General features: G+C 41.5%; 1 long non-coding RNA gene across 5 annotated transcripts in view; it reads left to right on the forward strand.

The window, feature by feature from the left end:
• The first annotated feature begins 278 nt into the window (after positions 1-278).
• Positions 279-12,280, forward strand: part of LOC117803711 — a 78,655-nt gene continuing 66,653 nt past the window's right edge. For 3 of the 5 annotated variants that reach the window (XR_004627679.1, XR_004627676.1, XR_004627678.1), the window contains exon 1: positions 280-2,501. This is a non-coding gene — a long non-coding RNA (uncharacterized LOC117803711). Of the gene's footprint in view, positions 2,502-12,280 lie in introns of all 5 variants that reach the window. The other 2 variants (XR_004627677.1, XR_004627680.1) reach the window with 2 other exon arrangements.

Below are 12,280 nucleotides of genomic sequence, written 5' to 3' on the forward strand. Positions count from 1 at the left end.
CTTACGGTCCCAGATGGACTAAATAGTCTGTGGTTTGGGTTCTGCCATTTTCTAATGCACATTAAACATTCTGAGCATACTTTTTCTTTTTCTTTTCTTTCTTTCTTTTTTTTGGGGGGTGCAGAGAGAGGGAAAAAGAGAATCTTAAGCAGGCTCCATGCCCAGTGTGGAGCTTGACTCTTACAACCCTGAGATCATGTCCTGAGCTGAAATCCAAGAGTCGGATACTTCACCGGCTGAGCCACCCAGGCGCCCCTGAACATACTTTCTCTGTGTCTGTTTCTTGCCCTGGAGCATGGCTGTGGTGGGGATGGGGTGGGGAGGGCAGCAACACAGAATTTGGCTTGGGCTGGGGTCTTGTCGGAGGAGGTGCTTGAGGAGGGGCCGTTAAATGCAGCAGGGGCTGAGGGGGCAGACAGGAGGCAGGCTAGCTACTTAGGTGTCAGACAGACCTCAACCTGAATCCTGGCCTCCAGCTGGGAGACACTGGGCAGATCCCTTATGAACTTTCCAGCCTCCCTTTATTCATAGGGATGAGAGTGTTACTGTGAAGACAGAAAGAGAAACGTGTGTAAAGCACTTAGCATGGTTCCTGGCACCTTTTCCATCTCCGTGAGTTTTATTTTATTACCCAAAGAGGAGAGACAAATCAGAAACTCAGGAACCCCTGAATCCAGCCTGGGTTAATTCAGAAATGAACACTTGACCCTCCAAGGGGGAGTCTGATTTTCAAATGTACTTGTTTTCCTTCACTTAATACTACTTGATTGGCTTAGAATGGCAGAGTGGGGACTCTCACAGTCGGAGGGGATATTAGCCAGGGCTTGGAGCCATGGCCTCAGGAATCTGCAGAGAGTGGCATCGGTGCCAGGAAGGCCCGGTAGGCAGGGTTCCAGGAGTCTGCTGTTGAAGATGGTTTGCAAACCCCACAGCCCCATGCTTGAGTTCATTATGGTGCTTCTCCCCTGCGGCCGAGGCCATTCTTGGAAGAGTCCTGTCACAGTAGACGTTATTACCTTTCTTTCTTGGAGCAGGAATCCATCGTCCAGTCACAGTCATCCAGGTCCAATTTTATTTTTGTTTTTTTTTTTTCAAGTTTCAGAGATTTATTCAGCAGTGTAAACCCCAACACAATACACCAACATGATTTCATGCATCAAGAGGGGAAATCTTTCCTGGATAAGGAGGAAAATTATGCGGATGGCTTCTGCAAGACCTCTATCCTAAGCAGCTTTATAGTGAAACATTTCATTTAGAAGTCTGGACCTTCTTTCTTCAGTTTGCAGTAATCTACGCTCATCAAGTAAAACTTGTATTGATCATGGAGACCCAGTGTGTTCCAGGTTTCTGGTTATTTTTCTTATCCTAACTGACATCCGGATTGAACACTGCCAGGAGGAGCAAGACATAGAGCACTGCTCCAGTACCTTCTTCCCCCTCTGAGCTCGGATGCTTCTTGGCTGGACTGAGGATCTGGTGGAAACAATGGGGCAGAGGTCTCGAGTCCAGAAGGAGAACAGATCAAATCTGCAAGCCCCTATACCCTGAGTCCAGTTTCAGATCAATTTCTAGAATTCTCCAGCATACCCCACCGGGAGCTCCAGGGTGCTGCCTGCTAGGCCCTCTGAAGGATGAGCTGGGGCTCTGAGGCTGGTGCTGAGCAGCAGAAGGAGGAGGGAGACCAGAATCCTGAAGAACTCAATCTTTTTGGCAGGGGAGGGGACGGTGGGGTGTCTGGAGGCCAGAGGCCAACGGGACGGAGAACACTGTCCTCTGTGAAAACTTAGGCTGTCATTAATATCATCGAGGCTCCAAAATACACCCCAGCATTCTAAGAAATGAAAGCCCAAGAGGCTCAGTGCCCAGTCTGGTCGGCAGACACTTGCCAGGCCAGGCGCCCCCAGCAGAGGGCGCACGCGGGGATGGGAGGGGCCACCACCCCACATCCCATCTGGTCGGGCTCCGCCAGAGCAGGGCAGGTACCAGGAGACCTGCCACCCTAGGGATCAGAGTCATTCAAAGGAGAGGCCCAGGAGTGTTGGGGGTGGGGAAGATAGAGACTGGGGCACTTGACCCCAACCTTGCTGCCCAACTTTGCACATCATTTTGCACCCAGTGCCTTCCACCCAGTGCAAGGCACAGCCTGGTCTTCCCGCACACTGCTTCCAGATTCACCTGCTGAAGACACCGCTCAGAACATGTGCTTCTGCTCCAGGACCTACAGTGACTCCCCATGTCCACGGCATCATGTGAAGTCTCTGCCCGGTGTCTGGACCTTTAATGTCTGCCTGGTGTCTCCGCCCTTCCGGTCGGTGTCATGTCTCCGTGCGCCGTTTCCCTGGGGCAGACTGGTGCCCTCGCTCGCTCAACTCAAACTGCCACCGGCTTTCTCTTCTGTAAAATGGCCCTGGTAGTGCCCCCTCCCCCACAGAGTCGCTGGTGTGGGGATTATGCGAGAGAACACATGTGAACGACGCGCCTGGCACACAGTAGGCATTATGGTAAGTGTTTGCGGTAATAGTGATGCTGCTCCTGCACGAATCCCTTCCTTTTTAACATCCCCCCACCTCCTCGCCCAGCCAAGACGTCTCTGTCTTTCACAGCCCGGCTCAACGGGGCTCTTCTTCCCAGAAGCCATGCGGGGTCCCTTTGGGCCAGGAGTTTGCAAAGCTGGGGCGCACCTGAGAAAGTCTATTTTTCTTTTGCGTGGCTTAAAATATTTTATTTCGGTGGTAGAAGCACATCACATGAACTTTACCACCTTAACCATGTGTAAGGGTACCGTGCAAGCAGTGAGTGTTGCGTGTGTTCACACTGTCGTGCAACAGATCTTTCGAACTTGTTTATCTCGCCAAACCAGCACGGTGCACCCTGAACAAAACCTCCCCATTTCCCGCTTGCCCCAGCCCCTGGCAATCACCCACTTATGTCTCTATGAATTTGACTATTTTAGAGACTCAGTATAAGCAGAATCGTACAATATTCGTCTTTTTGTGACTGGCTTCTATCACTTAGCAGGACATCCTCAAGGTTCATCCGTGTTCAGCGTGTGACAGGATTTCCTTCCTTTTTTAAGGCTGAATAACATTCTACCGTATAGTGTATATACATACATATATACACATGTTTGTACACCACATTTTAAAAAAAGATTTTATTTCTTTATTTGAGAGAGAGAGAGCACGAGGGGGGGAGGGGCAGAGGGAGAAGCAGGCTCCCCGCTGAGTAGGCAGGCTGATGTGGGACTCGATCCCAGGATTCCGGGATCACAACCTGAGTTGAAAGCAGACGCTTAACCAACTGAGCCACCCAGCTGCCCCACTTCTTTGGTGTCTTTACCCCAACGTGGGATCGCTGCATCCTACAGTGCTTCTGTGTTTGATTTTTTGAGGAACTGCCATACTGTTTTCCTTGGCTTTTGCGCCATTTTGCAATCCCACCACCAGTGCACAGGGTTTCAATTCCTCCACATCCTGGCGGACACTTGTTATGCTCTGGTTTCTAATGGGTGGGAGGTGATCATCTCATTTGTCTGTTTTTGCTTTTGCTGCGTGTAATTTTGGCGTCATATCCAGGAAATCATTGCAAAATCAAACGTCTTGAAACTTTTCCCTGATGTTTTCTTCAAGGAGATTTATACTTTTGCGTCTCTTGTTTAGGTCTTTAATCAGTTTTGAATTAATTTTTGTATATGGTATAAAGTAAGGATCCAACTTCATTTTTTTTTGCACGTGGCTATCCAGTTTTCCTAGCACCATTTGTTGAAGAAATGGTCCTTTTGCCATCTAGTGGTCTTCGCATGCTTGTTGGAGATCATTTGACCATACGGGGCTATCCAGTGTTGCTAGAGATCCCAAGTGAATTTTAGGATGGATTTTTTTTTAAATTTCTGCAAAAAAAAAAAAAAAAAGTCGTTGGTATTTTGATTGGGATTGCATTGAATCCGTAGAGCACTTTGGGTAGTCATGACTTCTGAACAATATGTGGTTTTCTGATCCATGATCATGGGATGTCTCCATTTACTGGTGTGATTTTTTTAAAAATTAATTAATTAATTTTAGAGAGAGAGAGCACAAGTGGGAGGGACAGAAGGAGAGGGAGAGAATCCCAAGCAGATTCCATGCTGAGCGTGGAGTCCCACTCAGGGCTTGATCCCATGACCCTGAGATCACAACCTGAGTGGAAACCAAGAGTTGGCCACCAGGCACACCTACTTGTGCGATTTTTGTATGTTGGACCATCTTTGCATTCCGGGAATAAATTCCACTTGGTCATGGTGTCTTGGTCTTTTTAATGTGGTTGAATTTTGTCTGCTAGTACTTTGTTGAGGATTTTGGAATCAATATTAGGGTAATTCTGGCCACCATAAAACAAGTTTAGGAGTGTTCTTTCCTCTTCAACTTTTTTGGAAGGGTTCAAGGAGGATTGGTATTAATACTATTTTAAATATTTGGTGGAATTCTCCAGTGAAGTCATCTAGTCCTGGGCTTTTCATTATTGGGTGGTTTTTTATTACTAATTCAAACTCCTTACTGCTTATAGGTCTGTTTGATTTTATTTTATTCTATTGAAATGCAATTGACATACAACATATTAGTTTCAGGTGTACAACATAATGATTCAATATTTGAACAATTGCAAAATGATCACCACACTAAGTCTAGTTAGCACCCATCACCATACATGGTTACACATTTTTTTTCTTGCAATGAGATTTTTAAGATCTACTCTTTCAGCAACTTTCAGATATGCAATACAGTATTATACTCACCATGCTACACATTGTACTCCTTAGATTTTCTCTCCATTTCTTCCTTCCTTTCTTCTTTTCCTTTTCTTTTCTTTTTCAGATGTACAATATAGTGATTCAACAATTCTATACATTACTCAGTGCTCACCACCATAACTGTATTCTTTAATTATTTAAGATTTGTTTATTCATTTGAGAGAGAGAGATAGCACGAGCAAGGGGAGGGGCAGAGGGAGAAGCAGACTCTCTCCTGAGTAGAGAGTCCAATGCTGGACTCAATCCCAGGACCCTGAGATCATGACCTGAGCCGAAGGCAGATGCTTAACTGACTGAGCTATCCAGGCGCACCACTGTAACTGTATTCTTAATCCCCTTCATCTATTTCACCCATCCTCCCCACCCACCTCCCTTCTGGTGGGTTTGTTTGTTCTCTGCATATAACAGCCTGTTTTTTTGTCTCTTTTTTTCTTTGTTCCTTTTTTCTTAAATTCCCCATATGAGTGAAATCATATGTTATTTGTCTTTCTCTGACTTATTTCACTTAGCATTATACCCTCCAGATCCATCTGTGTCATTGCAAATGGCAAGATTTCGTTCATTTTTATGGCTGAATAATATTCCGTTGGGTATATATACCACATATTCTTTATCCATTCATCTGTTGATGGGCACTTGGATTGCTTCCGTAATTTGGCTATTGTAAAAATGCTACAACAAACCTAGGGGTGCATATATCTTTTCAAATTAGTGTTTTCATATTCTTTGGCTAAATACCCAGTAGTGGAATTACTGGATCATATGGTAATTTATTTTTAATTTTTTAAAGAAACTCCATAGCGTATTCCACAGTGGCTCCACCAGTTTGCATTCTCACCAACAGGGCTCCTTTTTCTCCACATCCTCGCCGCATTTGTTGTTTCTTATGTTGTTGATTTTAGCCGTTCTGACTGGTGTGAGGTGATCTCTCATTGCGGTTTTGATGTGCATTTCCCTGATGCTGAGTGATGTTGAGCATCTTTTCATGTGTCTGTTGGCCATCTGGATGTCTTCTTTGGAGAAATATCTGTTCATGTCTTCTGCCCATTTTAAATTGGATTATCATTACTATTACTATTGGTGTTGTTACATAAATTCTTCATAAATTTTGTATACTAACCCTTTATTGGATATGTCATTTGCAAATGTCTCCTCCCATTCAATAGGTTGTCTTTTAGTCCTGTTGATTGTTTCCTTCACTGTGCAGAAAACTTTTATTTTGATGACATCCCAATAGTTTTTTTTGCTTTCGTTTCCTTTGCCTTAGGAGACATATCCAGAAAAATGTTGCTATGGCTATTGTCAGTGAAATTACTGCCTGTGCACTCTTCTAGGATTTTTATGGTTCAAAGTCTCATATTTAGGGCTTTAATCCATTTTGAGTTTATTTTTGTGTATGGTGTAAGAAAGTGTTGCATTTTCATTCTTCTGCATGTAGCTGTCCATTCACCCAACACCATTTGTTGAAGAGACTAAATTTTTCCCATTGGATATTCTTGCCTCCTTTGTTAAAGATTGATTAACCATATAATTGTGGGTAAGTTTATTTCTGGGCTCTCTATTCTGTTCTATTGATCTACGTGTCTATCTTCATGCAGGTGCTATACTGTTTTTATTACTACAGTTTTGTAGTATATATTAAAATCTGGGATTGTGGTACCTTCAGTTTTGTTCTTTTCCAAGATTACTTTAGCTATTTGGGATCTTTTGTGGTTCCCTACAAGTTTTAGGATTATTTGTTCTAGTTCTGTGAAAAAGGCTGATGGTATTTTGATAGGGATTAAATGTGTACATGGCTTTGGATAATATATATATTTTTAACATTATTGGTTCTCCCAATCCATGAGCGTAAAATATCTTCCCATTTGTTCTTCTATTTTGTTCATCAGTATTTTATAGTTTTTGGAGTACAGGTCTTTCACCTCCTTAGCTGAGTTTATTGCTAGGTATTTTATTATTTTTGGTGCAGTTGTAAATGAGATTGTTTTCTTAGTTTCCCTTTCTGCTATTTCATTATTAGTGTATAGAAATGCAGCAGATTTCTGTATATTAATTTTGTATCTTGTGACCTTACTGAATTCATTTATCAGTTCTAGCAGGCTTTTTTTTTGTGTGGAGTCTTTAGGATTTTCTGTATGGAATATCATGCCACCTACAAATAGCAAAAGTTTTACTTCTTTCTTATCAATTTTATTCCTTTTTCTTATCTGATTGCTAGTGCTAGAACTTACTGTGTTGAACAACATGAGGAGAGTGGACATCCTTGTCTTGTTCCTGACTTAGGAGAAAAGCTCTCAGTTTTTCACCATTGAGTGTGATGTTAGCTGTGGGTTTTTCGTATATGGCTTTTATTTTGCTGAGGGCTTTTTATCATGAATGGATGCTGTACTTTGTCAATGCTTTTTCTGTATCTACTGAAATGATATATTTTAAAATCCTTTCTCTTGTTGATCTGATGTATCATGTTGATTGATTTGCAAATATTGAACCACCCTTGCATCTTTGGAATAAATCCTACTTATTGTGGTGAATGATTTTTTAAATGTATTGTTGGATTCGGTTTGCTAATATATTATTGAGAATTTTTGCATCTTCGTTCATCAGAGATATTGCCCTGTAGTTCTCTTTTTGGTAATGTCTTTATCTGGCTCTGGTGTCAGGGTAATGCTGGCCTCATAGATTGAATTTGAAAATTTTTCTTCCTCTTTAATTTTTTGGAGCAGTTTTGAGAAGAACAGGTATTACCCCTTAAAATGTTTGTTAGAATTTGCCTGTGAATCCATCTGGTCCTGGGCTTTTGTTTGTTGGGAGTTTTTTGATTACTGATTCAATTTTATTGATGGTATAATCAGTCTATTGAAATTTTCTATTTCTTCTTGATTCAGTTTTAGAAAGTTATATGTTTCTAGGAATTTATCCATATCTTCTTGGTTGTCCAATTTGTTGGCATATAATTTTCATAGTATTCTTTTACAATGGTTTGTATTTCTGTGGTGTTGGTTGTTATTTCTCCTCTTTCACTTGTGATTCTATTTATTTGAGTCCCCTCTCTCTCTTTTGATGAAGCTGCTAGAGGTTTATCAATTTTGTTGATCTTTTCAAAGAACCACCTTCTGGTTTCATTGATCTTTTCTATTGCCTNTTGCCCTTTTTTTTTTTTTTTTTTTAGTTTCTATATCATTTGTTTCTGTTCTAATCTTTATTTCCTTCCTTCTGCTGGTGTTGGGTTTTGTTTGTTATTTTTTTTCTAGCTTCTTTAGGTGTAAGTTTAGGTTGTTTATTTGAGATTTTTCTTGCTTCTTGAGGTAGGCCCATATTGCTAAAAATTCCCTCTTAGAACTGCTTTTGCTGCATCACAAGGATTTTGGACCGTTGTGCTTTCATTTTCATTTGTTTCTATATAGCTTTTGATTTCTCCATTGACCCATTCATTGTTTAATAGAATGTTATTTAACTGCCATGTATTTGTGGTCTTTCCAGATTTTTTTTGTGGTTAATTTCTAATTTCATGGCGTTGTGGTCAGAAAAGATGCAAGGTATGACTTCAGTCTTTTTGAATTTGTTGAGACTAGTTTTGTGGCCTATTCTGGAGAATGTTCCATGTGCACTTGAAAAGAATGTATTCTGCCATTTTAGATGGAATGTTCTGAATGTATCTGTTAAATCCATCTGGTCCGCTGTATCTTTCAAAGCCACTGTTTCCTTGTTGATTTGCTGTTTAGATGATCTGTTCATTGATGTAAGTGGGGTGTTAAAATCCCCTACTATTATTGTAATACTATCGATTAGTTCCTTTATGTTTGTGATTAACTGCTTTATGTATTTGGGTGTTCCCATGTTGGGTGCGTACATATTTACAATTGTTATATTCTCTTGTTGAATTGTCCCCTCTATTATTAGTGTCCTTCTTGTCTCTTGTTACAGTCTTTCTTTTAAAGTCTATTTTGTTCTATGTCAGTTTTGCTAACCCAGCTTTCTTTTGACATCTATTTGCATGATAAATGTTTCTCCATCTCCTCACTTTCAATCTGCAGGCGTCTTTCAGTCTGAAATGAGTCTCTTATAGGCAGTATATAGGTCTTATTTTTTTATGCGCTCTGTAACCCTATGTTTTATTTATTTATTTAATCCTATGNCACTTTCAATCTGCAGGCGTCTTTCAGTCTGAAATGAGTCTCTTATAGGCAGTATATAGGTCTTATTTTTTTGTGCGCTCTGTAACCCTATGTTTTATTTATTTATTTAATCCTATGTCTTTTTTTTTTAAAGATTTTATTTATTTATTTGACAGAGATAGAGACAGCCAGAGAGAGAGGGAACACAAGCAGGGGGAGTGGGAGAGGAAGAAGCAGGCTCATATCGGAAGAGCCTGATGTGGGGCTCGATCCCATAACGCCAGGATCACGCCCTGAGCCAAAGGCAGGCGCTTAACCGCTGTGCCACCCAGGCGCCCCCCTATGTCTTTTGATTGGAGTGTTTAGTCCATTTACATTCAAAGTAATTACTGATAGATACGTATTTATTGTTAAATAAAATAAAGTAATAAAATAGTTATTTTTTGGTTGTTTTTGTAGATTTTCTCTGATCCTTTTTTCTCTTGCTCTTTCATGGTTTATTGGCTTTCTTTAGTGATATATTTGGATTCCTTTCTCTTTATTCTTTGCATATCTATTTCTGGTTTTTGATTTGTGGTTACCATTAGGTTTGTATATAAGTTCTTCTGCATGTAGCAGTCAATATTAAGTTGATGGTCACTTAGGTTTGAATCCATNCATATCTATTTCTGGTTTTTGATTTGTGGTTACCATTAGGTTTGTATATAAGTTCTTCTGCATGTAGCAGTCTATATTAAGTTGATGGTCACTTAGGTTTGAATCCATTCTTTACTCCTCACCTCCCCTTCTACATTTTAGGTATGTGGTGACATACTTCACATCCTTTTGTGAGTCCCTTGACTTAGTTTTACAGACATCTTTTTTTTTTTAACTGCTTTTGTGCTTCCAACTTTTTTACTCTCACTTATGGTTTTTCTTTCCACTCAAAGAGACCCCTCTAATATTTTTTTCAGAACTGGTTTAGTGGTCATGAATGCCTTTAGTTTTTGTTTGCCTGAGAAACTCCTTATCTCTCCTTCTATTCTGAAAGGTAGCCTTGCCACATTGTTTTCTTGGCTGTAGATTTTTTCTTTTCAGAACTGTGAATGTATCATGCCACTCCCTGCTGGCCTGTAAAGTTTCTGCTGAAAAATCTGCTGATGGCCTTATGGGGTTTCCCTTGTATGTAATTGCTTTCTTTTCTCTTGCTGCTTTTAAATTTTTTTTCTTTAGCACTACTTTTCCCCTTTCTTTTTAAAAAAGATTTTATTTTTAAGAAATCTCTACACCCAACATGGGGCTTGAACTCACAACCCCAAGATCAAGAGTTGCATGCTCTACCAACTGAGCCAGCCAGGTGCCCCTACTTTTTGTTATTTTAATTACTATGTGTCTTGGGGTGGGCCCCCCTTGGGTTGATTTTTTTTGGGAGTTCTACTTCAGACTGGCAGAACAAACTCCAGAACTAAATGTGGACCAGTGTCACCTTATTCATTTATTTGACAGAGAGAGAAAGAGAGAGAGAGAGCACACCAGAGGAGAGAAGGGCAGAGAGAGAGAAGGAGAAGCAGACTTCCTGCTGAGCAGGGAGCCCAATGCCTAATGCAGGGCTTGATCCCAGGACTCCAGGATCATGACCTGAGGTGATGGCAGACCCTTAACTGACTGAACCACCCAGGCACCCCTATGATCATTTCTTTAAATTCTCTTTCAATAGTATTACTTATCTCCATTTTGCTTAGGTCTCTTGCTGTGGTTTTTGTCCTGTTCTTTCATTTGGGACATATTCCTATGTCTCCTCATTTTGCCTAACTCTCTGTGTCTGTTTCTGTGTGTTAGGAAAGTCGGCTACATCTCTTGTTCTTATAAGTAATGTGCGGAGCAGGCATTTTTAATGAGGTGGCACCGGTCCTTTTCCACAGGGGATGCACAGCCACTGGGGAGACCAGGGTGGCCATGGTTGCTCCTTGAAATGCACGTGGGGGGTTGGGTGCAGTAGTTTTAACAGGAGGTTGGGAGATGCAGTGTTGGCATGGTTTGCCCCTGTCTTTCGGGGGAGGAGACCCGCAGACCTGGGACTGAGGCAGGTCTGGCTAAAGGGGTCAGGGCCCAGTGTAAGCAAGTTAGGTGGTGAATGCCCTGCTGCGCTCGTTCCCGCAGGTGGTTGTGTGTTTATGACGAGAGGCAGGCGAAATGGCACCTGCGAACTCCTTTGTTCCTGGAGAAGTCCCTAAGGGAACTCTGAGCTTAGTAACTACCTCTCCCTCCTGCACGCTCCAGGCATTTTTCACACGGCAGCTTCTATGCTGTATCTCTGCGGGCTGTTTGCTGTGCTTTGTCTTTACAGGTGGGGACTCAGCTTCCAATCTCCCTCCGAGCTCTCCCAGAGCCAAGCCTGCTGATTTTTAAAGTTCCGGGCTTTGTGTCTCCCTGGCTGAAATAACTCAACCAAATGTGGCCCCTCTGGTTTTCAACACCAAATGCTGTGTGGATTTGTCTTCCCTGTGCAAGCTCCCTGGTGTGATAGTCTGTTTCTCACTCCTCTCTGCGCCCATAACTCCTTCTCTCCACTGGTCAGACCCATGGGGCTTAGCTCTCTCCACCACATCCCTGCCCTGCCTACCTTCTTCAGTGTGGCCTCTTTTCTGCAGTTAGTCGTGGAGTTTGTTCTGCCAGGCTTTGGGTCATTTTCTGGGTTATTTGCACTGATATGAGTGTTATCTAGCTGTATCCATGGGAGGAGGTGAGTTTAGGGTCCTACCATCTACCTGGAAGTGTCTCTTGCTTTTTTCTCCATTCTGTAACTCTGTGTGTTTTAATTGGAGTGTTTAGTCCATTTACATTACAAGTAATTGTTAATAGGTATGTATGTATTGCCATTTTGTTATGTGTTTTATCATCGTTTTTGTAGTTCTTTGTTCCTTTCTTCTCTTGGTCTCTTCTCTCATGGTTTGCAGGCTTTCCTTAGTGATATACTTGGATTCCTTTCTCTGCATGTTTTGCATATCAATCACCAGTTTTTGATTTGTAGTTACTATTAGGTTTGTATATAATGTCCTCTGCATATAGGCATCCAAATTAAGTTGATGGTCGCTTCAGCTTGAACCCATTCTAAAAGCACTAAATTTTTACTCCTCTCCCCTTCATGTTTTACATATTGGTGTGATAGTTTACATCTTTTTATTCTGTGAGTCTCTCAATTGATTTTTATAGATATACTCAATTTTACTGCTCTTGGGCTTCCTACTTTTCTTACTCCTGTTTATGGTCTTTCCTTTCCACTCCAAGAGTCCCCTTAACATTTCTTTTTTTTAAAAAAGATTTTATTTATTTATTCGACAGAGATAGAGACAGCCAGCGAGAGAGGGAACACAAGCAGGGGGAGTGGGAGAGGAAGAAG

Source organism: Ailuropoda melanoleuca, chromosome 9, assembly GCF_002007445.2.
Source record: "Ailuropoda melanoleuca isolate Jingjing chromosome 9, ASM200744v2, whole genome shotgun sequence".
Lineage (NCBI taxonomy): Eukaryota > Metazoa > Chordata > Mammalia > Carnivora > Ursidae > Ailuropoda > Ailuropoda melanoleuca.